This window comes from Herpailurus yagouaroundi, unplaced genomic scaffold (assembly GCF_014898765.1).
Source record: "Herpailurus yagouaroundi ecotype Mexico unplaced genomic scaffold, PumYag 203, whole genome shotgun sequence".
Lineage (NCBI taxonomy): Eukaryota > Metazoa > Chordata > Mammalia > Carnivora > Felidae > Herpailurus > Herpailurus yagouaroundi.
In genome coordinates, this window is record NW_024412434.1 from 28,650,521 (window position 1) to 28,677,934 (window position 27,414).

A 27,414-nucleotide genomic window follows, 5' to 3' on the forward strand; every position below is an offset into this window, starting at 1 on the left:
AAAAATAAAGATTTTAAGACTATAAAAAACAAAACTGATAGAAAAAGAAGAAAGATACATTCATTGTCAAATGGAAAGCATTAAAATACCCATGTGTTAGTGATGAAGTTTTGGGGTAATGGGGGTTTGTGGGGTCCGGAGCTGACGGCCAAGAAAGAATTCTTGAAGACGTCTTTGGTGCAAAAAGGTGACTTTATCAAAGCATGGGGACAGGACCCAGGGGCAGGAAGAGCTGCACTGGGGTCCTGCCAGGTAACTCATTATATACCCTCGGGTTGGGAGGGGGTCAGGGATAGAGTAAGTCTCTAAGGAATTTTAGAAGCAAGGTTTCCAGGACCTTGAGGCGCTAGCGGTTGCTAAATAAACACCATTTACTACCATTTAATAAAACCTCAGTTCTGAGACCCTTTAGAAGTATATCAGGGCGGGGGGGGGGGCATAAGCTTGGAAGATGATTGCCAGCACATATCTTGGGGCAGCTGAGATAGAGGAAGTTGACTTACAGGATCCTCGAGGTTGGGGTAACGTTAAGCTAAGGTTCTCTTTTGCCCCCAGCAAAGTGCCATCCTTGAGGCCGCTGAGCTCCTAGAGAGAGGTCACTCTGCAGGTTTCAAGGACTTCTCAATGGGCTGTAGGCAGTAGGGGAATTTTTCTTTTTTTTTTAACCTTTATTTATTTTTGAGACAGAGAGAGACAGAGCATGAACGGGGGAGGGGCAGAGAGAGGGAGACACAGAATCTGAAACAGGCTCCAGGCTCTGAGCCATCAGCACAGAGCCCGATGCGGGGCTCAAACTCACAGACCACGAGATCACGACCTGAGCTGAAGTCGGAGGCTTAACCAACTAAGCCACCCAGGCACCCCTAATTTTTCATTTGCCTTAGTTTCCCACATTACCATGGCAAGCACTTAAACCCCTTGCCTTTGTTCTTGGGGAGCTGGGAGTGTCCAAGGAGCATCACACAGATCCCACCTGGGGTGGGGCAGGGGTGCTAGCTTATGCTTTGCCCCTCAGCCTGCCTCATGCTCCTTCATCATTAGTAAACAAGAATAAGTAAAGACAAAGAATATTTCACTAACAGAATTAAGAAGTTTGACCTAATAAATAAAAAGAGAACTTTAAAGTCCATAAACACTGATAATACACTCTTTCCAAGGAAAAATGTACCCTGCCTCACAGAGTTGGTATGAGAATGAAATGAGTTAACATATGGAAAATACTTAGTGTGTGGCACATAGTAAATACTCAATAGGCATATGCCATTGTTGTTCTAAAAACCCGCCACTGAAAGTGTCAACAAATTCTACAAGGAAAAAAGTGAAAAGGCTGTAGCCACTGACCACAATTAGAAAGTAGCAGTAGGAAGATAGCAATAATATTCTATCTACATGGGGAATTTAGAACAGACTTACAAAGACCTCTAGATTAAACAGAAAATCAAAATGAAATTTATAAATTATTTAGAAATGAATGACAATAAGAATATAGAGGTTAATACCTCTGGGATAGGCCATAAAAGTACTCAAAGAAAAATGTGTAACTTAAGTTTATATGTTATAAAACAAAGAAGATAAATAAGGGAAACCCGTGGTTTTATTAAACAAACCAGCAAAAAAAAAAAAAAGTCCTTATCTGCTAGAAATACAAACTCAAGTATTCAATTGAAAAATATGACATCTGGGACTTGCTTTAAAATACTCCAGAAAGACAAGTTTAAATGTAGAGGAAAGAAGATGAAACACATTCAGAAGAAACTTGATGTCTGTTGAAACTAGGTGATTGATGCCCAGGGATTGTTTTTGTAGCAATCTTCTCTGCTTCCATGTATGTGAAACTTTCCGTATTAAAAGTATTTTAGTTTCATGTGTAAAAAAAAGTATTTAAAAATGAACTAACCAAAAACAAGTCACAAAAATAATAGCAAAGAAACCTTAAAAATTGGAAAAAAGAAAATTGTAATGATAAAAAACAAAAATTAAGAAAAATTATGTAGTATACTTCATCAGTAAATCCAAAATTTGATTTTTTAAGTAAACAACTATTTGACTACTTGTTAATAATTGAGATGTCATTTGTTATAATTACAAAAACAAAAGGCAATTATAGATGTTAAAAATTATAAAAATCTATCATGTGTAATTATATCTCAATAAATTTGGAAATCTGGATGAAATAGATCATTTCCTAGAAAAAAAGCATAAGTCATTAAAACTGACTTCAAGAAATGGGTTTCTTAAAAAATCTAATAATCCTGACCAGGTTGTATTTATTTATGTAAGAATGGTTCAATACATAAAACTCAATTAATTTATTATACCATATTAACAGAATGAAGGGGGAAAAACACATGATCATCCCAATAATATAGGACAATCATCTGACAAAATTCAATACCCTTTTATCATAAAAAATACTCAACAAACTACATATAGAAGAAAACTATCTCAAGATATAAAAGCCATATATGAAAAGCCCAAAGCTAATATCATATTCAATAGGAAAAGACTGAAAGCTTTTCCTCTAAGATCAGGAACAAGACAAGGATGCCTGCTTTCACCACTTCTATTCAACATAGAACTAGAAATACTAGCCAGAGCAATCAGGCAAGAAAAGAAATAAAAGGCATCAAAATTGGAAAAGAAGTAAAATTATCTCTGTTTGCAGATAACGTCATCTTATATGTAGAACTCCCCCACCGAACACACACACAAACTATTATAACTACTAAATACAAATACAGCAAAATTACAGTATACAAAGCCAATACACACAAAATCCACTGCATTTCTATATACTAACAATGAACAATTCAAAAAGGAAATTTAAAAAACAATTCTACTTACAGTAGTATCAAGGAGAATAAAATACTTAGGCATAAATTTAACTAATGAGATGAAAGGTATGTGCACTGAAAACTACAAGATACTGCTGAAAGAAATTAAATACATAAATGAATTAAACATCTCATGTTTAGGGGCACCTGGGCATCTGACTCTTGATCCCAGGGTTGTGAGTTCAAGCTCCACAATGGGTACAGGCCCTACTTTTTAAAAATCTCATGTTTATAAGTTGGAAGGCTTAATATTGTTCAGATGTTAACATTCCCAAAATTACCTACAGATTTACTGCAACCCCTATTAGAATCCCAAGAACAATTTTTGCAGAAGTAGAAAAAAAAATTATCCAACAACATTAATATGGAATATCAAGGGACCCTGAATAGTTAAAAAAAAAATCTTAAATAAAAACAAAGTTAAAGAACTTAGATATATCATGGTTGCAAAACTTATTTAAAAGCTACAGTAACCAGGGGCGCCTGGATGGCTCAGTTGGTTAAGCATCCAACTCTTGATTTTGGCTCAGGTTATGGTCTCATGGTTGTGAGATCAAGCCCCACATCAGGCTCCACACTTGGAGCCTGCTTTAAATTCTCTCTCTCCCTGTCCCTCTGCCCCTCCCCTGCTCTCTCTCTCGAAAAACAAAACAAAACAAAACAAAAAACAAAACGAAACAAGATAAGACAAAATGCTACAGTAATCAGAAGAGTGTGGTACTAGCCTAAACAGACATATAAGCCAATGGAATCGAATAAAGAGCCCTGAAATAAGCCCTCACATCTATGGTTTAATGTTTTGTTTTGTTTTGTTTTGTTTTGTTTTGTTTTGTTTTGTTTTGTTCAGAAAAGGGGCTAACAATCTTTAATGGAGAGAGGACAGTCAATTCAACAAATGGTCTTGGAAACCTGGATATCCACATGCAAAAGAATAAAATTAGACCCTTATGTTACACTACATACAAAAATTTCAATGGATCAAAGACTTAAATATAAGACCTAAAACAATAAAATTCTTAGAAGAAAACACAGGGAGAAATCTGCATCACATTAAGTCTGACAGTGATACCTTGGATATGAAACCAAAGGAACAGGTAACAGAAGTAAAAACAGATATTGGATTAAAATGAGATGAAAAACTTCTGTGCATCAAAGGACACAATCAACAGAGTGAAAAGGCAACCTACATAATAGGAGAAAATATCTGTAAATCATACATCCCATAAGGAATTAATATCCAGAATAATAAAGAACTCCTAACTCAATAGCAAAAACAAAAACCAAGTAACTTGACTTAAAATGGGCAAAGGACTTGAATAGACATTTCACCAAATAATATACAGAAATGGCTGGCAAGTATATGAAAAGATGATCAGCATAATTAATCATTAGTGAAATGCAAATCAAAACTATAATGAAGAGGAAGGCTCAAGATGGAAGAAAGAAAAGCAGATTAAAAGAAAGGAGGGTGGTTTAATGGGCCTCTGAGACATCAAGCATCCTCATATCCTTATTATAGCACCCCAGAGGAAAAAAGAGAAAGAGGCAGGAAAGTTCTTTAAGACTAATAGTGAAAACTTTCCTAACCTGGAGAAGGAAACAGAAATCCGGGTCCAGGAAGCAACAGTTCACAACAAGATGAATCCAAAGAGATACACACCAAGATCCATCAGAAATAAAATGTCAAAAATTAAAGAGAAAGAGAAAATTATAAAAACAGCAAGGGAAAAGCAATTAATTATGCATAGTGAAACCCCCCATGAGACTCTCATCTAATTTTTCAATAAAAAATTAACAGACCAGAATGGAGTGGTAAAATATATTCATAGTACTGGCAGGGAAAAAACCTATAACCAGAAACACTCTATCCAGCAAGGTTATCATTCAGAATTGAAGGGTAGGTAAATATATCCCAAACAAGCAAAAGCTAAAGGAGTTTATTATCACTAAACAGGCAAACAGGCTTTACAAGAAATAATAAGGGACTTCCTCAAGCAGAAAAGGTCATAACTAGAAGTAAAAAAAAAAAAAAAAAAAAACATAGGAAAGAAAAAAATTTCATAAATAAAGGCAAACATAAAAATAGGGCAGTGGATCAATCAACCACTTAGAAAGTGAGTAAGAGAATTAAAAGACAAGAGTGGTAAAAATCAACTAAATCTACAATAGTGACTTAATGAGTAAACTAAGGAAAAAGATATAAAATATGGCATCAAAAATATGAACATAAGCAGGGGGGTAAAATGTAGTGCTTTCAGAATGCATTTGAACTTAAATGACCACCAAATAATTTTTTCCATGTTTTATTTATTTATTTATTTATTTTTTAATTTTTTTTCAATGTTTATTTATTTTTGGGACAGAGAGAGACACAGCATGAACGGGGGAGGGGCAGAGAGAGAGGGAGACACAGAATCGGAAACAAGCTCCAGGCCCTGAGCCATCAGCCCAGAGCCTGACGCGGGGCTCGAACTCCCAGACCGCGAGATCGTGACCTGGCTGAAGTCGGATGCTTAACTGACTGCGCCACCCAGGCACCCCTTCCATGTTTTATTTAAATTCCAGTTAGTTAACATAGTGTAACATTAGTTTCAAGAGTAAAACCCAGTGATTCATCACTTACATACAACACCCACTGCTCATCGCAACAAGTGCCCTTCATATTTCCCATCACCCATTTAACACATCCCCCTGCCCACCTCCCCTGGGTTTGTTCTCTACAGTTCAGAGTCTGTTTTATGGTTTGCCTCTCTTTCCCCCCATCTGTGTGCATCCATTTTAAATATGAGTAAAATCCTATGGTATTTTTCCTTCTCTGATCAACTTATTCCACTTAGCATAATACACTCTAGCTCCCTCCACATCATTGCAAATGGCAAGATTTCATTCTTTTTGATGGCTGACTAATATTTCATTGTATATATACACCACATCTTTTGCATCTGTTCATCAGTCAATGGACATTTGGGCTCTTTCCATAGTTTGGCTATTGTTTATAATGCTGCTATAGTCATCAGGGTGCATGTATCCCATAGAATTGATATTTTTGTATCCTCCAAGTAAATACCTAGTAGTGCAACTGCTGAATCTTAGGGTATTTTTTAACTTTTATTCTCTTTTTAACTTGTGGGGAACCTCCATACTCTTTTCCAGAGTGGCTGCACCCCGTTTGCATTCCCACCCACAGTGAAATGACCACCAACCTAAAACAGACTGCCATATATATCAGTTGTGATATATGAACCTCACGGTAACCACAAACCAAAAACCTTTGATAGATACATTTAAAAAAAGAGAGAGAGAGAGAAACATGATACGAAAGAAAATCATCAATCACAAGAAAGCAAAAGAACAAAGAAGACCTACAAATGCACCCAGAAAACAATCAGCAAAGTGGCAATAAATACCAACCTATCAGTAATTATTTAAAATGTAAACGGAATAAAGCTCCAACCAAAAGACATAAGGTGGCCAAATGAATTTAAAAAACTCATCGGTATGCTGCCTGTAAGAGACTAGATCTAAAGACACACACAGCCTAAAAGTGAAGGGACAGAACAAGATAACCCATTTAGGCGGAAATAAAAAGAAAGCAAGAGGGACAATACTCACATCAGGGCACACCTGAGTGGCTCAGTCTTTTAAGCGTCCGACTTCGGCTCAGGTCATGATCTCATGGTTCGTGGGTCTGTCCTGACGGCTCGGAGCCTGGAGCCTGCTTCGGATTCTGTGTCTCCCTCTCTCTCTCTCTTTGCCCCTCCCTCGCTCTCTCTCACCTCTCTCTCTCTCTCAAAAATAAATAAACATTAAAAATTTTTTAAAAAATAACAATACTTACATCATTGTGTATGGTGTAAGAAAGTGGTCCAGTTTCATTCTTTTGCATGTAACTCTCCAGTTTTCCCAGCACCATTTGTTGAAGAGATTGTCTTTTTCCATTGCATATTCTTCCTTGCTTTGTCAAAGATGAGTTGACCATATATCTGTGGGTCCATTTGTGGGTTTTCTATTCTGTTCCATTGATCTATGTGTCTGTTTTTGTGCCAGTACCATACTGTCTTGATGCCTACAGCTTCGTAATATAGCTTGCAGTCCAGAATCATGATGCCTCCAGCTTTGCTTTGCTTTTTCAGGATTGCTTTAGCTATTCAGGGTCTTTTATGGTTCCATGCAAATTTTAGGATTATTTGTTCTAGCTCTGTGAAAAATTCTGGTGGTACTTTGGTAGAGATTACATTAAATTTGTATGTTGCTTTGGGTAGTATAGACATTTTAACAATGTTCTTCCAATCCATGAGCATGGAATGTTTTTTAATATCTGTGTGTCCTCTCATATTTCTTTCATGAGTGTTCTATAGTTTTCAGAGTACAGATCTTTTAAACCTGTTTAGTTATGTTTATTCCTAGCTAGCTTATTGTTTGGGTGCAATTGCAAATGGGACTGATTCCTTGATTTCTTTTTCTGCTTTTTCATTATTGGTGTATAGAAATGCAACAGATTTCTGTATGTTGATTTTACATCCTGTGACTTTGCTAAATTCATATATTAGTTCTAGCAATTTTTTGATGGAGTCTTTCAGGTTTTCTACATAGAGTATTGTGTCATCTGCAAATAGTGGCAGTTTGACTTCTTCCTGGCCAATCCGGATGCTTTTTATTTCTTTTTGTTGTCTGATTGCTGGGCCTAAGACTTCCACTACTATCTTAAATAGCAATGGTGAAAGTCAACATCCCTGTCTTGTTCCTGAACACAAAGGAAAAATTCATATTCCATGATCAAGTGGGATTTGTTGTAGGATACAAAGTTTGTTCAACACTCATAAATTGATCAATGTAATATACCACATTAAAATATAGTAAGATAAAAATCATATCATATCATTAGATGAAGAAATGGCATTTAACAAAATTCAATATCCATTCATGATAAAAATTCTCAACAAAGTTGGTGTAGAGGGAACATACCTCAACATGATGAAGGCAATGTAGAACAAGCCCACAGATAATATCATACTCAGTGGTGAAAAATTGAAAGCTTTCCCTCTAAGATAAGGAATGAGACAAGGGTGTCCACTATCCCCACTTTTACTCAGACTAGAATTGGAATACCTAGCCATGGCAATTACACAAGAAAGAGAAATAAAATGCATCAAACTTGGAAAGGAAGAGGTAAAACTGCCACCTGTTGCAGAAGACATAATACTCTATAAAGAAAACCCTAAAGACTCCATCCAAAAACTATTAGAACAAGTAAATAAAGTTTCAGGACACAAAATCAATACACAAAAATCCTTTACACTAATAATAAACTTGAGAAAAATAAATTTAAAAACAATTTCATTTACAATGTCATCAAAAAGAATAAAATGTCTAGGAAAAATTGAACCAAAGACATGAAAGAACTGTACTCAGAAAACTACAAGACACTGATGAAAGGAACTGAAGATAACACAAGTAAATGGCAAAATACACCAGGCTTATGGATTGCAAGAATTAATACTGTTAAAATCTCCATACTGAAAGAAATCTGTAGAGTCAATGAGATCCCTATGAAAACACCTAACAGCATTTTTTACCAAACTAAGACAAAAATCACAAAATTTGTATGAAACCATAAAATTCCCTAAATTTCCAAAGCAATCTTGAGAGAGGACAGAGCTGGAATTATCATGCTCCAGGATTTCTGACTACACTACAAAGTGACAGTAACCAAAGAGTATGGTACTGGCACAAAAACACACAGATTGGGGCGCGTGGGTGGCGCAGTCGGTTAAGCGTCCAACTTCAGCCAGGTCACGATCTCACGGTCCGTGAGTTCGAGCCCCGCGTCAGGCTCTGGGCTGATGGCTCGGAGCCTGGAGCCTGTTTCCGATTCTGTGTCTCCCTCTCTCTGCCCCTCCCCCGTTCATGCTCTGTCTCTCTCTGTCCCAAAAATAAATAAATGTTGAAAAAAAAAATTAAAAAAAAAAAACCACACAGATTAATGTAATAGAACAGAGAGCCCAGACATAAACCCATATTTATATGGCAAATTAATCTATGAAGAACTGGCAAAAATATAGAATGAGGGAAAGACGATATTTTCAATAAATGATATTGGGGAAACTGGACAGCTACATGTAAAAGAATGAAATCAGACGACTATCTTACACTATATACAAATATAAACTCAAAATGGATTAAAATTTAAAATATGACCCGAAACCATAAAACTCCTAAGAGAAAACATAGCCAGTAAACTCTTGGACATCACTCATAGTGATATTGTTTTTTCCTATTTGGTAGAGACAAGGACAACAAAAGCAAAAATAAACAAATGATATTACATCAAACTAAAAAAGCTTCTGACCAGAAAATGAAACCATCAACAAAATGAAAAGGCAACCTATTCAATGGGAGAAGATATTCACAAATGATACACCTGATAAGGAAATAACATAAAATATATGTAAAAAACCCTAACACTCAACATAAAAAATAATCTGATTAAAAAATCAACAGAGGAGGGGCACCTGGGTGGCTCAGTTGGTTAAGCATCCGACTTCGGCTCAGGTCATGATCTCACAGTCCGTGAGTTCAAGCTCCGCATTGGGCTCTGTGCTGACAGCTCAGAGCCTGGAGCCTGTTTCGGATTCTGTGTCTCCCTCTCTCTCTGACCCTCCCCCATTCATGCTCTGTCTCTGTCTCAAAAATAAATAAAAGTTAAAAATTTTTTTAAAAAAATCAAGAGAGGAGGGGTGCCTGGGTGGCTCAGTTGGTTAAGCATCTGACTTTGGCTTAGGTCATGATCTCGCGGTTTCTGAGTTCGATCCCCGTGTCGGGCTCTGTGCTGACAGCTCAGAGCCTGGAGCCTGCTTCGGATTCTGTGTCTCCCTCTCTCTCTGCCCCTCCCCTGCTCATGCTCTGTCTTTCTCTGTCTCAAAAATAAAATAAAACATTACAAAAAAATCAACAGAGGATCAGGGGTGCTTGGGTGCCTCAGTCAGTTAAACGTCTGACTCTTGATTTCGACTCAGGTCATGATCTCACAGTTCATGGCTTTAGGCCCCACGTCGAACTCTGCACTGACAGCGTGGAGCCTGCTTGCAATTTTCTCTCTCTCCCTCTCCCTCTCTGTTCCTCCTGAGCTTGTGCTCTCTCTCTCTCTCTCAAAATAAATAAATAAATAAGAGGGAAGTACATAGCAATATAGGCCTAAGTCAAGAAGTAAGAAAAATCTCAAACAACTAACATCACACCTAAAGGAGACAGAAAAAGAGTAACAGACAATGCCTCAGGGCAGCCAAATGAAGTAAATAATAAAGATTAGAACAAAAATATATGATATAGAAACTAAAAACCCATAGAAAAGACCAATGAAACCAGGAGCTGGTTCTTTGAAAAAATTAATAAAATTGATAAACCTATAGCCAGACTTATCAAAAAGAAAAAAGAAACGACCCAAATGACTAAGATAACAAATGAGAGAGGAGAAATAACCACCAACACCACAGAAACACAGTTTTAAGAGAATATTATGAAAAAACATATGCCAACCAGCTGGACAACCTGGAAGAAATGGATGAATTCTTAACAACATATAAAATACCAAAACAGAAACAGGAAGAAATAGAAAACTTGAACAGACCAATAACCAGCAAATAAACTGAATCAATAATCGGAAGCTCCCAACAAAAAAAAGTCCAGGGCCAGATGGCTTCACAGGTGAATTCTACAAAACATTTGAAGAAGAGTTAATACCTATGCTTCTCAAACAATTCCAAAAATTAGAAAAGCAAGGAAACTATCTGAATTCAATGTGTGTGGCCAGAATTACCCTGAAACCAAAATCAGACAAAGACACCATTCAAAAAGAGAACTACAGGCCAATATCTGTGACAAACACTGATGCAAAAAATGCTCAGTAAAATACTAGCAAACAAAATCCAGTAATATGCTAAAAGAATCATTCACCACAATCAAGTGGGATTTATTCCTGGGCTGCAAGGATGGTTCAATATTTGCAAATTAATCAACATGATACACCACATTAATAAAAGAAAGGAGAGGAACCATACGATCCTTTCAATAGATGCAGAAAAAGCATTTGACAAAGTACAATATCCATTCATGATAAAAACTGACAACAAAGTAGGTTTAGAGGGAACATACCTCCACATAATAAAGGCCATATTTGAAAAACTCACAGCTAACATCATCCTAAGTGGGGAAACATTGAGAGCTTTTCCTCTATGGTCAGGAACAGATAGGGATGTCCACTCTCACCACTCTTACTTAACATAGTACTAGAAGTCCTAGCCATAGTAATCAGACAGCAAAAAGAAAGCAAAGGCATCCAAATTCGTAAGGAAGAAGTAAAACATTCACTATTTGCAGGTGACATGATACTATGTGTAAAAAATCTGAAAGATTCCACCAAAAAACTGCTAGAACTGATACACGAATTTGGTAAAGTCACAGGGCACAAAACCAACGTACAGAAATCTGTTGCATTTCTATTTACCAACATGAAGCAGCAGAAAGAGAAATTAAGGAATCAATCTCATTTACATTTGCAGCAAAAACAATAAGATACCTAGGGATAAACCTAATCAAAGAGGTGAAAGACCTGTGTTCTGAAAACCATAAAACACTAATGTAAGAAAGTGAAGATGACCCAAAGAAATGGAAAGACATCCCATGTCCATGGATTGGAACAGCAAATACTGTTAAAATGTCTATACTACCCAAAGCAATGCACATTTAATGCAATCCCTATCAAAATACCAAAGGCATTTTTCACAGAGCTAGAACAAACAATCCTAAAATTTGCATGGAACCACAAAAGACCCCAAATCGACAAAGCAATCTTGAAAAAGAAAAGCAAAGCTGGAGGCATCACAATTCTGGGCTTCAAGTTATGTTACAAAGCTGTAGTGATCAAAATAGTATGGTACTGGCATAAAAACAGACACACAGGTCAATGCAACAGAATAGAGTACCCAGAAATAAACCCACAACTATATGGTCAATTAATCTTTGACACAGCAGGAAATAATATCCAGTAGGAAAAAGACAGTCTCTTCAACAAATGATGTTGGCAAAACTGGAAAGCAATATGCAAAAGAATGAAACTGGACCATTTTCTTACACCATACACAAAAATAAATTCAAAATGGTTGAAAGACCTAAATGTGAGACCTGAAAACAAAAAAAATCTCAGAGGAGGGGTGCCTGGGTGGCTCAGTCAGTTAAGTATCTGACTCTTGATCTCACCTCAGATCTTGATCTAAGGGCCATGAGTTCAAGCCCCACATTGGGCTTGGTGCTGCGAGCAAAGCTTACTTTAAAAAAAAAAGTAAAAATAAAAATAAAAAATCCTACAGGAGAACACAGGCATTGCTTTCCTGTGGACATTGGGCAGTGCAACTTCTTTCTAGATATGTCTCCAGAGCAAGGGAAACAAAAGCAAAATAAACTATTGGGACTTAATCAAAATAAAAAGCTTCTGCACATCAAAGGAAACATCAGCAAAACACAACACAACCTACAGAATGAGAGAAGATATTTGCAAATGACACATCAGATAAAGGATTAGTATCCAAAAAAGATAAAGAGTTTATAAAACTCAACACCCCCAAAATGGATAATCCAATTGAAAATGGCAGAAGATATGAACAGACATTTTTCCAAAGAAGACCTACAGATGGCCAACAGACACATGACAAGATGACTCATCATCATCAGGGAAATACAAATCAAAAGTACAAAGAGATATCACCTCACACCTATCAGAATTGCAAAACTCAACAACACAGGAAACAACAGGTGTTGGTAAGGATATGGAGTAAGGGGAACCCTCTTGCACTCTTGGTGGAAATGCAAATTGTACAGCCACTCTGGAAAACAATATGGAGATTCTTCCGAAAGTTAAAAATTGAACTACCATACAATCCAGCAATCACACTACTAGGTATTTATCCAAAAAATACTAATTCAAAGGTATACCTGCACCCTGATGTTTACAGCAGCATTATCTACAATCTACATAGCGCAATTACAGACATAGCCCAAGTATCCATTGACAATGAATGGATAAAGAAGACGTGGTATATATATACATATATATATATATATATATATATATATATATATATATATAAACTATGAAATATTACTCAGCTATAAGAAAGAATAAAATCTTGTCCTTTCTTCAGGTGGCTGGGAAGATGGCAGACTTTTAGACTCACCATGCCCATCTAAAACAGACAACCAACTTTCAAAGTCAAGAGAGGGTCCTGCTTAGAGAAACTGGCAAAAAGAAGCTGCTATGATACTGCAGAAACATTGCTCTAGGCTTCAAGAAGCCCAAGGAGCCCACTGACAAGAAATGTCCCTTTACTGGTGATGTGTCCATCCAAGGGCAGATTCTGCCTGGTGTGGTGTCCAAGATGAAGACACAGAGAACCACTGTCATCTGCTGAGACTACTTCCACTGCATCCAAAAGTACAACTGCTTTGAGAAATGCCACAAGAACATGTCCGTGCACCTGTCTGCTTTGGGGATGTCCAGACTGGCAACACTGTCACAGTGGGTGTTGGCTCTTGAAAAAGGCTGTGCACTGCAACAGGCTCAAAGTCGCAAAGGTCACTGACACCAAGAGGCAATTCCAGAAGTTCTGAGACTAGTCATCTGCCCACACCCCAGAAGAAAACAAAGTTATTTTCCCAGTCAAACAAAAAATGGAACCTTGCTATTTGCAATGACATGGACAGAGCTAGAGAGTATTATGCTAAGCAAAGTAAGTCAGTCAGAGAAAACCAAACACCATAGTTCACTCATATGTGGAATTTAAGAAACAAAAGAGCAAAGAGGGAAAGAGAGAGAGAGAGAGAGGTAAGGCAAGAAACAGGCTCATAACTACAGAGAACACGCTGCTGGTTACCCAAGGGGAGGGTGGGGAGATGGGGGGACTAGGTGATGGGGGATGAAGGAGGCGCTTGTGATGAGCACTGGGTGATGTACGCAAGTGTTGAATCTCTATATTGTACACCTGCAACCAACATTACGCTGTATGCTAACTGCTGGAATTAAAATAAAAACTTAAAAAAAAACTGATGTGTTGAAGTATAGTAAAGCCTCGGGTTGTGAGCATAAATTGTTCCAGAGACATGCTTGTAATCCAAAGCACTTGTGTATCAAAGCGAATTTCTCCATAAGAAATCACGGGAACTTTAAAAGATTCATTCCACAACCCAAAAATATCCATATAAAAAGGATTAAAATTCTGTGATATAATACAAAACAATAAAGAAAATACAAAATATAAAGAAAAATGAATAAATTGACCTGCACTTACCTTTAAGACCCTTTGTGGCTGGTGTGAGGGTGGCAAGAGAGAGGAGGGCCGTTGTGTAGGACGACTTTCACTAACAGGATCACTGCTATCTATTGGCTCAATGGACTCTTTTTCTTTTCCTGCAAGTTTAACAAGGAACCTATCCAGTGGCACTTGCTTTCACCTTCTTTTGACGATTTCACAGAAACGGACATTGCGTTGTCATTAAACAGATTCATTGCTTGCACTGTTACAGCCTTATTCAGGTGGTGCTTTTCTACAAAACTTTGCACTGTTTCCCACATTTTACACATCTCCCTAATCTCATTTGAAGTGAAGGATTCCTCCACTTTTTTCTCCTCCTCCTCCTCTGCAGACGAGATGCAGGTGTAAACTTCTTATAAAATTTTGCAATTTCGGTGCATACCTCGTTTATACTTCTCACTGATTTCCTTCTTTTTTTTTTTAAATTTTTTTTCAACATTTATTTATTTTTTGGGGGACAGAGAGAGACAGAGCATGAACGGGGGAGGGGCAGAGAGAGAGGGAGACACAGAATCCGAAACAGGCTCCAGGCTCTGAGCCATCAGCCCAGAGCCCGACGCGGGGCTCGAACTCACGGACCGCGAGATCGTGACCTGGCTGAAGTCGGACGCTTAACCGACTGCGCCACCCAGGCGCCCCCTCACTGATTTCCTTCTTAACTTCCACAGTCATCATCTCCTTCTTACCGCCGTTCTTTCAACCGCTTTCCACAGGAGGGCCATCGTACACGCTCGCAGGGATGTTGACTGCAGTACATATACTGTGACTGTGTCATATACTGTATTTAATGTAACTTGGTAATAAGGCAGCAGAGGAAAGGGTCTATATCTGCAGGCAGCCTGACCTAGGATGAGGCAAACATTCCTAAACTCATTCTTGGGTGGAAAAGCAGAGGACCATCCATAGGTGCTTTGAAGTGACAAAAAATACACTATTGCCAGTTGTACGCACCTTCCAGCGTTCTGAAATATCACTGATTCCTGCCAAACACTGCGGCCTGAGATCGAGCATCTGAGCATGGGAGACCATCATCACCTACAATCCTGCAATGAGAGAGAGAGAGAGAGTGAAGAACCATTGGCTCAGTTGTGATCATGTGACATTCAGCATCACAAACTACTCATATTGCAAGACGTCACTCATTTATCAAGTTAAAATTTATTAGGAACATTCGCTTATCTTGCAGAACATTTGCAGAACAAGTTACTCACAATCCAAGGTTTACTGTCTATGGGAATCGCCGTATGCTTAACTGATTGGAGCTACACTGTTTATGAGGCTTCCTTCAAGTAATATCTTCTTTCATTAAGACACAAGTGTTTGTAAACATAAGTTTACAAACTTATAAAAATAAGGGAATAAATATAAGGGAAGAGCCATATGCTTAACTAATTGAAACTACCCTGCATTTAAGCGTTTTCACAAGTAGCATCTTCTATCATTAACATAGAAGTATTTTTGAAAGTATTTGTAGAAGCATATTAGAATAGCCGTGTGCTTAACTCATGGAAACAATACTGTGTATAAACCTTCCCTGAAGTAACATCTTCTTTCATTAAAAGAAATATGTATGTAACCTTTTTTTTGTAGACGCATGTACAAAGTGCCTTAAGCTTACCTCCTGAAACTACACTGCGTACAAATAAACCTTTCAAGTAACATTGTCATTAAAATGTAAGCATTGGTAAACTTAAGTGTAGAATGATTTTAAAACGTTCAAAATGAAATAATCATATGAACCAGAAATCCCAGTTCTAGGTATATATCCAAAAAAATAAAAAACAAGGTCTCTAAGAGATGTTTGTATACCCATGTTTGTAGCAGCATTTTTCACAATAGCCAAGTTCCACTGATAGATGAATAAACAAAATATATTATAAACATACAATGGAATATTATTCAGCCTTAAAAAGGAAGGACAATCTAATACATGCTACAACATAGATGAACCTAGAGGATTATGCTCTAAGTGAAACAAGCTGATTACAAAAAAGACAAATACAGTATGATTAACAAACATGAGCTACTTACAATAATCAAATTCATACAGACAGAAAGTGGAAGAGTGGTTGCCATGGCCTAAGCATAGGGAAGAATAGGAAGTTCTTATTCAATGAGTATAGAGTTTCAAAACGGCAAGATGAAAAAGAGTTCCAGAGATGGATGGTGGTGACAGTTTCACAAGAATGTGACTATCACTGAACTGTGTACTTTAAAAAGGTTAAGGTGGTAGGGGTGCCTGGGTGGCTCAATCAGTTAAGAGTCCAACTCTTAATTTCAGCTCAGGTCATGATCTCATGGTTTGTGAGGTCCAGCCGCACGTTGGGTTCTGTACTGACAGTGCATGGGGAATCACTTGGGATTCTCTCTCTCCCTCTCTCTCTGCCCCTCCCGTGCTCATGATAACACACAGATACTCTCTTTCTCTCAAAATAAATAAATAAATTTCAAAAAAATAAAAATGGTTAAGATGGTAAACTTTGTTATGTGTTTTTACCACAATTAAAAAATTTTTAAATCCTAATATTAAAAAAAAAAACTGAAAGAAAAATAGAGAAGGGAAACAGAGTTCCCAGCCAATTACAAGAAATTACCTAGCCCTAATGTTTTTATAAATAAATTTTGTGAAATCTTTAAAAAGCATATAACATACGTTATAAAAATTCTTTGAGTGAAGAAATATAGAAAGCTTCCAAACTTAATTCCATGAAATGAACAAAATCCTAATACCTAAATCTACAGGCAGAGCACACCCATAAAAAAGAAAAGATTATACCAGCCTTACTTATTTAATTCACTTAAACCATCTAAAATGAGCCATCCTTGGGCACCTGGGGGTTCAGCTGGTTAAGCATCTGACAAGATCTTAATTTCAGCTTAGGTCATGGTTGTGAGATTGAGCCCCATGTCATGCTCCGTGCCCAGCATGGAGCCCACTTAAGATTCTCTCTCTCTGCCCCTCTCCTGTTCTCTCCTTTCTCTCTCTCTCTCTCTCTCTCTCTCTCTCTCTCTCTCTCAATAGATAAATAAATAAATAACAAAATAAAAATAAAATAAAATAAAATAAAATAAACCACCCTATTGATAGATTTCAGAAGTAAAATGAAGACTTAAAAATTCAGGACAAGCTTCCTGAGGATGCCTACCATAGTTTTTACCTATAAAAGCAAACTGCATGAAGACTGATGGGCTAAAAGACCAGTGAGGAATTAATTACAAGACTACAAGTAGGAAGACGAGGGAACCGGTGTGCTGTACCACTTTTTCTTCCTGGAGGTAACTGCTGATTCTGTAACAAGTGGCTCAGAGCCTGAGCAATGTTTTTTATAATCTCATCATGCTAGGGACTAGAAATGGGAATTTGGTATTTGCTAAGACTGGAAATTCATAAACACTTGTAGCTGCAACCCCAAGATGAAAGCACATCCTCAGAATGAGAGTGAATTTAGACTGGTTTTAGAAGAAGAAGAAAAAAGCCCAGCTATCAATAATCTAAGTCACTGGAATTGAATGAAGATAATCCTAGATTACTACCACTGCTACAGGACTGCCAGAAGCAAACTTAAATCTTCTCTAGAGAAAGACAGTATCATGGGTAGGGTTGAAATTATTTCTGCAGTTTTTCAGGTACAATGTCCAGTGCTCCATTAAAAAAAAAGGCATGTGGGAATATAAAATAACAAAAATAGAAACCACTATAAAAATAAAAGAAAATCAAAGACTGACAGGACACTCAGACAACAGGTGTCATCATATACACCTTCAATAATTATGCTAAATATTTTCTTTTTTTTTTTTAATTTTTTTTTCAACGTTTATTTATTTTTGGGACAGAGAGAGACAGAGCATGAACGGGGGAGGGGCAGAGAGAGAGGGAGACACAGAATCGGAAACAGGCTCCAGGCTCTGAGCCATCAGCCCAGAGCCCGACGCGGGGCTCGAACTCACAGACTGCGAGATCGTGACCTGGCTGAAGTCGGACGCTTAACCGACTGCGCCACCCAGGCGCCCCATTATTTTCAAAGACACAAATAAGATTTCAGGAGAGAACTGTTGGCTATAAAGGTATAAAAATTTTGTAAAATCAAAATAAGACCCCAGTGGGTAATAAGAAGAGAAATTGATGAACTTGACGATAAATCCGAAGGAACCATCTATATTGAAGTATGAAAAGACAAGAGTGTAGAAAATACAGAAGAGACAGTAAAAGATATAGGGTCTAGAAAATAAAGTATGTTATTGGTAAAAAAAAGAGAAAAAATGGGCAAAAGCAATATTTGAAAAGATAACAGATGATAAATTTTATAAATAATGAAAGACTTCAAGCTATAAATTCCTGACCTTTGAAATTCAAAGACTAGAAAGAAAAGATCCAGGCATATCTTATAAAGATGACAAAGAAATCTTGATCAAAGAAAAGATGTGTGTGTGTATATATGTATATGTGTGTGTGTGTATGTGTGTGTATACATATATATACACACACACATATTCAAAAGAGCAACAATTAGATAGATAGCTGATTTCCTCAGAAATAAAGCAAGAAGACAGTAGGATTATACCCTCAAGATGCTAAAAGAAAAAGATAGCAGGTGTCATCAAGTTGCCACATTCACCCACAGAGGAACAAAGACGCTTGCTGTGTGTTGCAGTTTACCATAAACTCTGAGCTGCTGCACCACAGAGTACCATGACTGTTTCCTGAGACAAGCCAGCCCTGGCCACAGCACTGCCAGACCCTCCCCGAGAAGATCACTGTGGGTCCCAACGGCAGTGTCTCGTGAGTATGGGGTTTTGAAACACAGTGGGGCCTGGGACAAAACTCCGGAGAGAGGCGCCACGTGGTAGACAGACAGCTCAGACTCAGATGGGGAAAAGCAGGAAGCTAATGGAAGTGGGGGACATAGGAGGGATGACTGATCCCGAGTCTGAGAGGGCAAAAACTTCCTACTCGGAAGACTAGAGAGTGGCCTGAAGATGGCCCATTTTCACCATTAGGCCACCAACAGTGATTAACCCCAGTGAGGTAAACAGTGCCATCAAGTGGAGAACAGAGCCGTTACACCAAGCCCCACACCCTGGCGCCCTCTGGCACATCTCCACTAGGGGAAGTAGGCCTGAGAATCAGAACAGCAGGCTCTTCCCCTACGAGACCAGCACAAATCCCTCCCATGGGTTTAGCCTACTGAACCCAAACTGCTGCAGTTTTAAGGCCTAGGGGAAACTGGATTTAGCTTCATTTGGGGGTTTTTGTTTGTTCATTTGTTCGTTTTTCTGTTGTTGTTGCTTCTGTTTTGGTTTTTGCTGTTGTTGTTTATCTTTTGTTTTTTGGATACAGAAAGAGCAGAGTTTATTTATTTATTTTTTAATTTTTAGAAATTTTTAATATTTTTTTAAATTTTTTTCTCTCCTCTTTTTTCTATCAAACTTCTCTTAACAAGCAAATCAAAACACACATAGGATAGAGCTTCCTTTACTTGACTTTTTTAATTTTTAAATTTTTATTTCATTTTATTACTATTATTGTTTTTTCTTTCTCCAAAATGACAAGGCAGAGGTATTCACCTCATAAGAAAGAACAGGTAGAAATGATGGCCAGGTATTTAGTCAACGCAGATATAAGTAAGATGTCTGAACTAGTATTTAAAACAATGATTATAAGGGTACTAGCTGGGCTTGAAAAAAGCATAGAAGACAACAGAGAATCCCATTCTGCAGACACAGAACTAAAATCTAATCAGGCTGAAAGTAAAAATGCTATAACTGAGATGCAAACCCAAATGGAGGCCATAAAAATGAGGATGGACAAGGCAGAGGAGCAAAGTAGCGATATAGAAGATAAAATTATGGAAAATGAGTAGGCTGAAAATAAGAGGGAAATAAAGGTTAGAGATCATGAAGGCATACTTAGGGAACTCAGCAAATTATTATAACATAATAACATTCATAATATCACAGGAGTCCCAGAAGATGAAGAGTGAGAAAAGGGGGCAGAAGGTATATGTGAGCAAATTACAGCTAAAATTCCCCCAATCTGGGGAAGGACACAGACATCAAAATGCAAGAAGCACAGAGAACTCCCATTAAATTCAACAAAAGCTGTCCATCGCCAAGACATATCATAGTCAAATACACGAAATACACAGACAAGGAAAGCATCTTGAAAGCAGCAAGGGAGAAAAAAGCCCTTAACCTACAAGGGAAGACAGACCAGGTTCACAGCAGATCTGTCCACAAAAACTTGGCAGGCCAGAAACGAGTGGAAGGATATATTCAACATGCTGAATGGGAAAAATATGCCGATAATAATACTCTTATCCAGCAAGGCTACCATTCAAAATAGAAGTAAATATGAAGAGTTTCCCAGACAAACAAAAATTAAAGGAATTTGTGACCACTTAACCAACCCTACAAGAAATTTTAAAGGAGGCTCTTTGAATGGAGGAAAAAAAAAAAAAGACCAAAAGCAACAAAAGACTAGAAAGAACCAGAGAGCATCACCAGAAACATCAACTCTCCAGGTAACACAATGGCACTAAATTCATATCTTTCAAAAATCGCTCGGAATATAAATGGGCTAAATACGCCAATCAAAAGACATAGGGTATCAGAATGGATTTAAAAAAAAAACAAGACCCATCTATATGCTGCTTACAAGAGACTCATTTTAGACCTAGAGACACCGACAGATTGAAAGTAGAGGAATGGAAACCATCTATCATGCTAATGGCAATCAAAAGAAAGCCTGAGTAGCCATGCTTATATCAAACTAGATTTTATTTTTTTAATGTTTATTTCTTTTTGAGACAGAGACAGAGAGAGAGAGCATGTGCACATGTGCATGAGTCGGGAGAGGGGCAGAGAGAGAGGGAGACCCAGAATCTGAAATCTGAAGCAAGCTCCAGACTCTGAGCTGTCAGTACAAAGCCCAACACAGGGCTTGAACTCATAAGCCATGAGATCATGACCTGAGCCGAAGTTGGATGCTTAACTGACTGAGCCACCCTAGTGCCCCAGACAAACTAGATCTTAAAACAAAGATTGTAGAGGCCACTGGGTGGCTCAGTTGGTTGAACGTCTGACTTCGGCTCAGGTCATGATCTCGCAGTCCGTGAGTTTGGGCCCCTCATCGGGCTCTGTGCTGACAGCTCAGAGCCTGGAACCTGCTTTGAATTCTGGGTCTCCCTCTCTCTCTGCCCCTCCCCCACTCATGCTCACACGCGCTCGCGCTCTCTCTCTCTCTCTCTCTCTCTCTGTCAAAAATAAATAAGCATTAAAAATTTTTTTTAATAAATAAAAATAAATAAAACAAAGACTATAACAAGAGATGAAGAAGGGCATTATATTATAATTAAGGAAGCTATCCATGAAGAATATCTAACAACTGTAAAAATTTATGCCCCCAAATTGAAGCACACAGATATATAAATCAATTAATCACAAACATAAAGAAATAATTGATAATAATACCATAACAGTAGGGGACTTCAATACCTCACTTACAACAATGGACAGATCATATAAGCAGAAAATCAACAAGGAAATAATAGCTTTGAATGACACACTGGACCAGATGGATTTAACAGATATATTCAGAACATTTCATCCTAAAGCAGCATAATACAGATTCTTCTTGAGTGCACATGGAACATTCTCCAGAATAGATTATATACTGGGTTACAAATCTGCCCTCAACAAGTACAAAAAGACTGAGATCATACCATGCATATTTTCAGACCACAACACTATGAAACATGAAATCAACCACAAGAAAAAATTTGGAAAGACCAGGAACACTTGGAGATTAAAGAACATTCTACTAAAGAATGAACGGGTTAACCAAGAAATTAAAGAGGAAATTAAAAAGTACATGGAAGCCAAAGAAAGTGTAAACATGACAATCACAACCTCTGGGATGCAGCAAAAGTGGTCATAAGAGGGAAGTAGATAGTGAACCTGGCTTCCTAAAGAAGGAAGAAGTGTTTCAAATACAAAACCTAACCTTACACCTAAAGGCGCTGGAAAGGGGACAGCAACTAAAGCCCAAAACCAGCAGAAGAAGGGAAATAATAAAGACTTATAAATGAAGAGATCAATAATATTGAAATAAAAAAACACAACAGATCAATGAAACCAGGAGCTGGTTCTTTGAAAAAATTAACACAATTGATAAACCTTTAGCCAGATTTATCAAAAAGGAAAAGGAAAGGACAAATAAATAAATAAATAACAAATTAAAGAGGATAGATCACAACCAACACCACAGAAATACAAATAATAAGAGAATATTACAAGCAATTATATGCTAACAAATTGGGCAAGCTGGAATAAATGGACAAATTTCTAGAAACACATAAACTACCAAAACTGAAACAAAAGAAACAGAAAATTTGAGGGGCGCCTGGGTGGCTCAGTCGGTTAAGCGTCTGACTTCAGCTCAGGTCACGATCTCGCGGTCTGTGAGTTTGAGCCCCGCGTCAAGCTCTGGGCTGATGGCCCAGAGCCTGGAGCCTGCTTCCGATTCTGTGTCTCCCTCTCTCTCTGCCCCTCCCCGTTCATGCTCTGTCTCTCTCTGTCTCAAAAATAAATAAACGTTAAAAAAAATTTTTTTTAAAGAAATAGAAAATTTAAACAGACCCATAACCATTATGGAAATTGAATCAGAAATCAAAAATTTCCCAACAAACTAGAGTCTAAGGCTTGATGGCTTTCCAGGGGAATTTTGCCAAATATTTAAAGAAGAGGTAACACCTATTCTTTTGAAGCTGTTCCAAAAAAAAAAAAAATAGAAATGGAAGGAAAACTTTCAAACTCATTCTACAACACCAGCATTACCTTGATTTCAAAACCAAAGAGCTCTGATGAACATGGATGCAAAAATTCTCAACAAGATACTAAGCAAACCAGATCCAACAATACATTAAAAGAATTATTCACTATGACCAAGTGGGACTTATTCCTGGGATGCAGGGCTGGTTCAATATCCACAAATCAATCAATGTGATACAGCACATTAATAAAGATAAGAACCACATGACCCTCTCAATAGATGCAGAAACAGCATTTGAAAAAATACAGCATCGTTTTTTGATAAAAATCATCAAGAAAGTGGGGATAGAAGGATCATACCTCAAGATCATAAAGGCCATATTCAAAAGACCCACCACTAATATCACCCTCAATGGGGAAAAACTTAGGGCTTTCCCTCTAAGGTCAGGAAGATGACAGGGATGTCCATTCTCACCACTGTTATTCAACATAGTGTTGGGAGTCCCAGCCTCAGCAATCAGACAACAAAAAGAAATAAAAGGCATTCAAACTGGCAAGGGAGAAGTCAAACTTTCACTCTTCACAGATGATATGATATTCTACATGGAAAACCCAAAAGATTCCACCAAAAAACTGCTAGAACTGATACATGAATTCAGCAAAACCGCAGGATATAAAATCAATGTAGAGAAATCTGTGGCATTTCTGTACACCAATAATGACGCAGCAGAAAAAGATATCAAGGAATCAATCTCATTTATAATTGCACCAAAACCCATAAAATACCTAGGAATAAACTTAACCAAAGAGGTAAAAAATCTATATGCTGAAAACTATAGAAAACTTATGAAAGGAACTGAAGAAGACACAAAGAAATGGAAAAACATTCCATGCTCATGGATTGGAAGAACAAATATTGTTAAAATGTCGATACTATCCAAAGCAAACTACATAGTCAATGCAATCCCAATCAAATAATACCAGCATTCTTCACAGAGCTAGGACAAACAATTCTAAAATTTGTATGGAACAGAAATGATTCCAAATAGCCAAAGTAATGTTAAAAAAGAAAACCAAAGCTCAGGGCCTTACAGTTCCAGTCTTCAAGCTGTATTACAAAGCTATAATCATCAAGACAGTATGTATGAGCACAAAACAGACACACAGATCAATGGAATAGGATAGACAACCCAGAAATTGACCCACAAATGTATGGCCAACTAATCTTTGACAAAGCAGGAAAGAATAGCCAATGGGAAAAAAGGACAGTCTCTTCAGGAAATGGTGTTGGAAAAACTGGACAGCGACATGCAAAAGAATGAACCTCGACCACTTTCTTATACACAAAAATAAACTCAAATAGATGAAAGACCTAAATGTCAGACAGGAAACCATCAAAATCCTAGAGGACAAAACTGGCAACAACCTCTTTGATCTTGGCTACAGCAACTTTTTACTAGAAATGTCTCTCAAAGCAAAGGAGGCAAAAGCAAAAATGACTATTGGGACCTCATCAAGATAAAAAGCTTCTGCACAGTGAAAGAAATGATCAACAAAACTAAAAAGCAACCGACAGAATGGAAGAAGATATTTGCAAATGACATATCAGATAAAGGGTTAGTATCCACAATCTATAAATAACTTATCAAACTCAACACCCAAACAACAAATAATCCAGTGAAGAAATGGGCAAAAGACATGAACAGACACTTTTCAAAAGAAGACATCCAGATTGCTAACAGACACATGAAAGGATACTCAACATAACTCATCATCAGGGAAATACAGATCAAAACCACAACTTCACACCTGTCAGAATGGCTAAAATTAACAATTCAGGAAGCAACAGACATTGGTGAGGATGCAGAGAAAGGGGAACTCCTGCACTCCTGGTGCAAAGTGGCACAGCCACTCCAGAAAACTGTAGGCAGGTTCCTCAAAAATTAAAAATAGAACTACCCTATGACCCAGAAATTGTACTACTAGGTATTTATCCAAAGGATACAAAAATGCTGATTTGAAGGGGCACATGCATCCCAACGTGTATAGCAGCACTATCAACAATAGCCAAAGTATGGAAAGAGCCCAGATGTTCACTGACTGGATTAAGAAACTGTGGTATATACAGACAATGGAATATTACTCAGCAACGAAAAAGAATGAAATCTTGCCATTTGGAACAACATGGATGGAACTAGAGTGTATTACACTAACTGAAGTAAGTCAGAGAAAAATATCATATGATATTACTCATATGTGGAATTTAAGAAACAAAACAGATGAACACGGGAAAGGAAGGAAAAATAAGATAAAAACAGAGAGGGAGACAAACCATATGAGACTCTTAAATACAGAGAACAAACAGAGGGTTACTGGAGGGTTGTTGGGTGGGGAGATGGGCTCAATGGACAATGGACATTAAGGAAGGCACTTGTTGGGATGAGTACTGGGTGCTATGTGTCAGTGATGAATCACTAAATTCTACTCCTGAAATCATGATTACACTATATGTTAACTAACTTGGATTTAAATTAAATTTAAAAATAAAAAAAAAAACACCCAATTAAAAACTTGTCCAAAGACCTTAATAGAGACCTCACCAAAGAAGATCTATGGATGGCAAATAAGTATACAAAAAGATTTTCCACATCATATGTCATCAGGAGAGTTCGAATGAAAACAATAATGCAATGTCACTACATCCCTATTAGACTAACCAAAATCTATAACAGAGACAACACCAAATGCTGATGAGCATGTAGAGCAAGAGGAACTCTCACTTGTCGCTGGCGGGAATGCAAAATGGTGCAGCCACTGTGGAAGACGTTAGGTATTTCCTTACAAAATTAAATATACTCTTACCATACAATCCAGCAATTGTACTCCTTGATATTTACCTAAAGGAGCACAGAACTCCTATCCACACAAACACCTACACAGAGATGTTTATCGTAGTTCTGTTCACAATTGCCAAAACTTGGCCAAGATGTCCTTCAGTAGGCGAATGGATAAATAAACTATGGTCCATCTAGACAAAGACAATTATCCAGTACTATAAATGAAGAAGCTCTCAAGCCATGGAAAGGCATGAGGAACCTTAAAAGCATATTACTAAGGGAAAGACACTAATCTGAAAAGGATACACAGCTCCAACTATATGACATTCTGGAAAAGGCAAAACTATGGAAACAATATAGATATCAGTGCTTGCCAGATGTTTGCTGGTGGGGGTGGGTGGATGGGGCGGAGTGGGGGTGGATAAATCACCTAAAAAGGTGATTACAAGGTGGGGCGCCGGGTGGCTCAGTGAGTAAAGTGTCCAAGTTCAGCTCCGGTCACGATCTCACTGCTTATGAGTTTGATCCCTGCATTGGGCTCTGTGTTGACAGCTCAGAGCCTGGGGCCTGCATCCAATTCCATCTGTCTGTCTGTCTCTCTTTCTCTCTCTCAAAAATAAATAAACATTTAAAAAAATTTTAAAGGTGATTACAGGGAAAGAACAATCAGGTGGAGTTGGCATCTCAAGCTTCAAATTAAACACAAGAATAAAGCTAAACCCATTTTGGAGCTGCTCTGTTTGCTTGCCTTTTTTTCCATTTTTGGTACCACGATGACCTATGCAAAGAGAAATCTATAAATGCACATGAAACGGAATTGTTCCAGATGTAAAAAGCCTGTTGAGGAAAATAAACCATCGTGTAGGCCAAAGGGCTACGGAATCCATGTTACCGGAGGTGATAATAAAAGCAAGCTGATAGTCTGACAGGTGAGCTGTGAAATTATCATGACTATATTGAGGCTATTATCGCATTTTAAAAAAATAGACATTCTGCTGAAATGAAGCCTGAGAACTCCATCTAATGAGGTGAAAACAGGTAGCTATCTTCAGAAGCACCCAGTGTTTGGGTCCTTTGTTCCAAAAGTGCTATTAATATCACAGAATACCACAATTCTCTTATTTATACAGAAAATCAATACTTCTCTTTCCTTTGCTCCAGAAGAAAATGCTCACAGATGTTTACCAAACGTTCCTACTCGCAGGAGGAAGAAAGTGGACAAGGGAAGTGAGGAGTGAAAGGCCATGGACTGAGGTTCCGAAACGTCTGGGTCATTTGTTCTGAAACAGCTCTGCTTCTCACTCACTGTGAAACCTTGAACAAGTCATTTAATCTCCCGGGGCCTCAAAATAAGGGGTCAGCGAAGATGATATCTATGATCCCCTCTAGCTTGAACATTTCCTGGTTCTAATCTGAATCAAAAGGCTGAGGTCTGCAAAGGTCGATGAACAATACTTTCCACACATACAGAAACTCACTAATTCTGTGTTTTGCAGACCTGAGGGAAGCCTCAGCCCCTCTTTCCCTCTCAGTATACCTCTCCCTTGGTCTGGGTCCCTACACACCCCCTGCCCAGAGACCCCCACCCAGACCCCAGCTGGAGACATTACA

The 27,414-nt window shown here is 37.8% G+C and overlaps 1 long non-coding RNA gene and 1 pseudogene across 1 annotated transcript; one reads left to right on the top strand and one right to left on the bottom strand.

Annotated features, from left to right (window-relative positions):
• Window positions 1-296: 296 nt before the first annotated feature.
• Window positions 297-26,669, bottom strand: LOC121014854 (uncharacterized). Its single transcript, XR_005783465.1, has 3 exons — window positions 26,659-26,669; window positions 19,149-19,156; window positions 297-599 (listed from the first exon to the last, which is right to left on the bottom strand). It is a non-coding gene; the product is annotated as an uncharacterized LOC121014854 (long non-coding RNA).
• On the top strand, window positions 13,043-13,548 carry LOC121014853 (40S ribosomal protein S11-like; annotated as a pseudogene).
• Window positions 26,670-27,414: the final 745 nt, after the last annotated feature.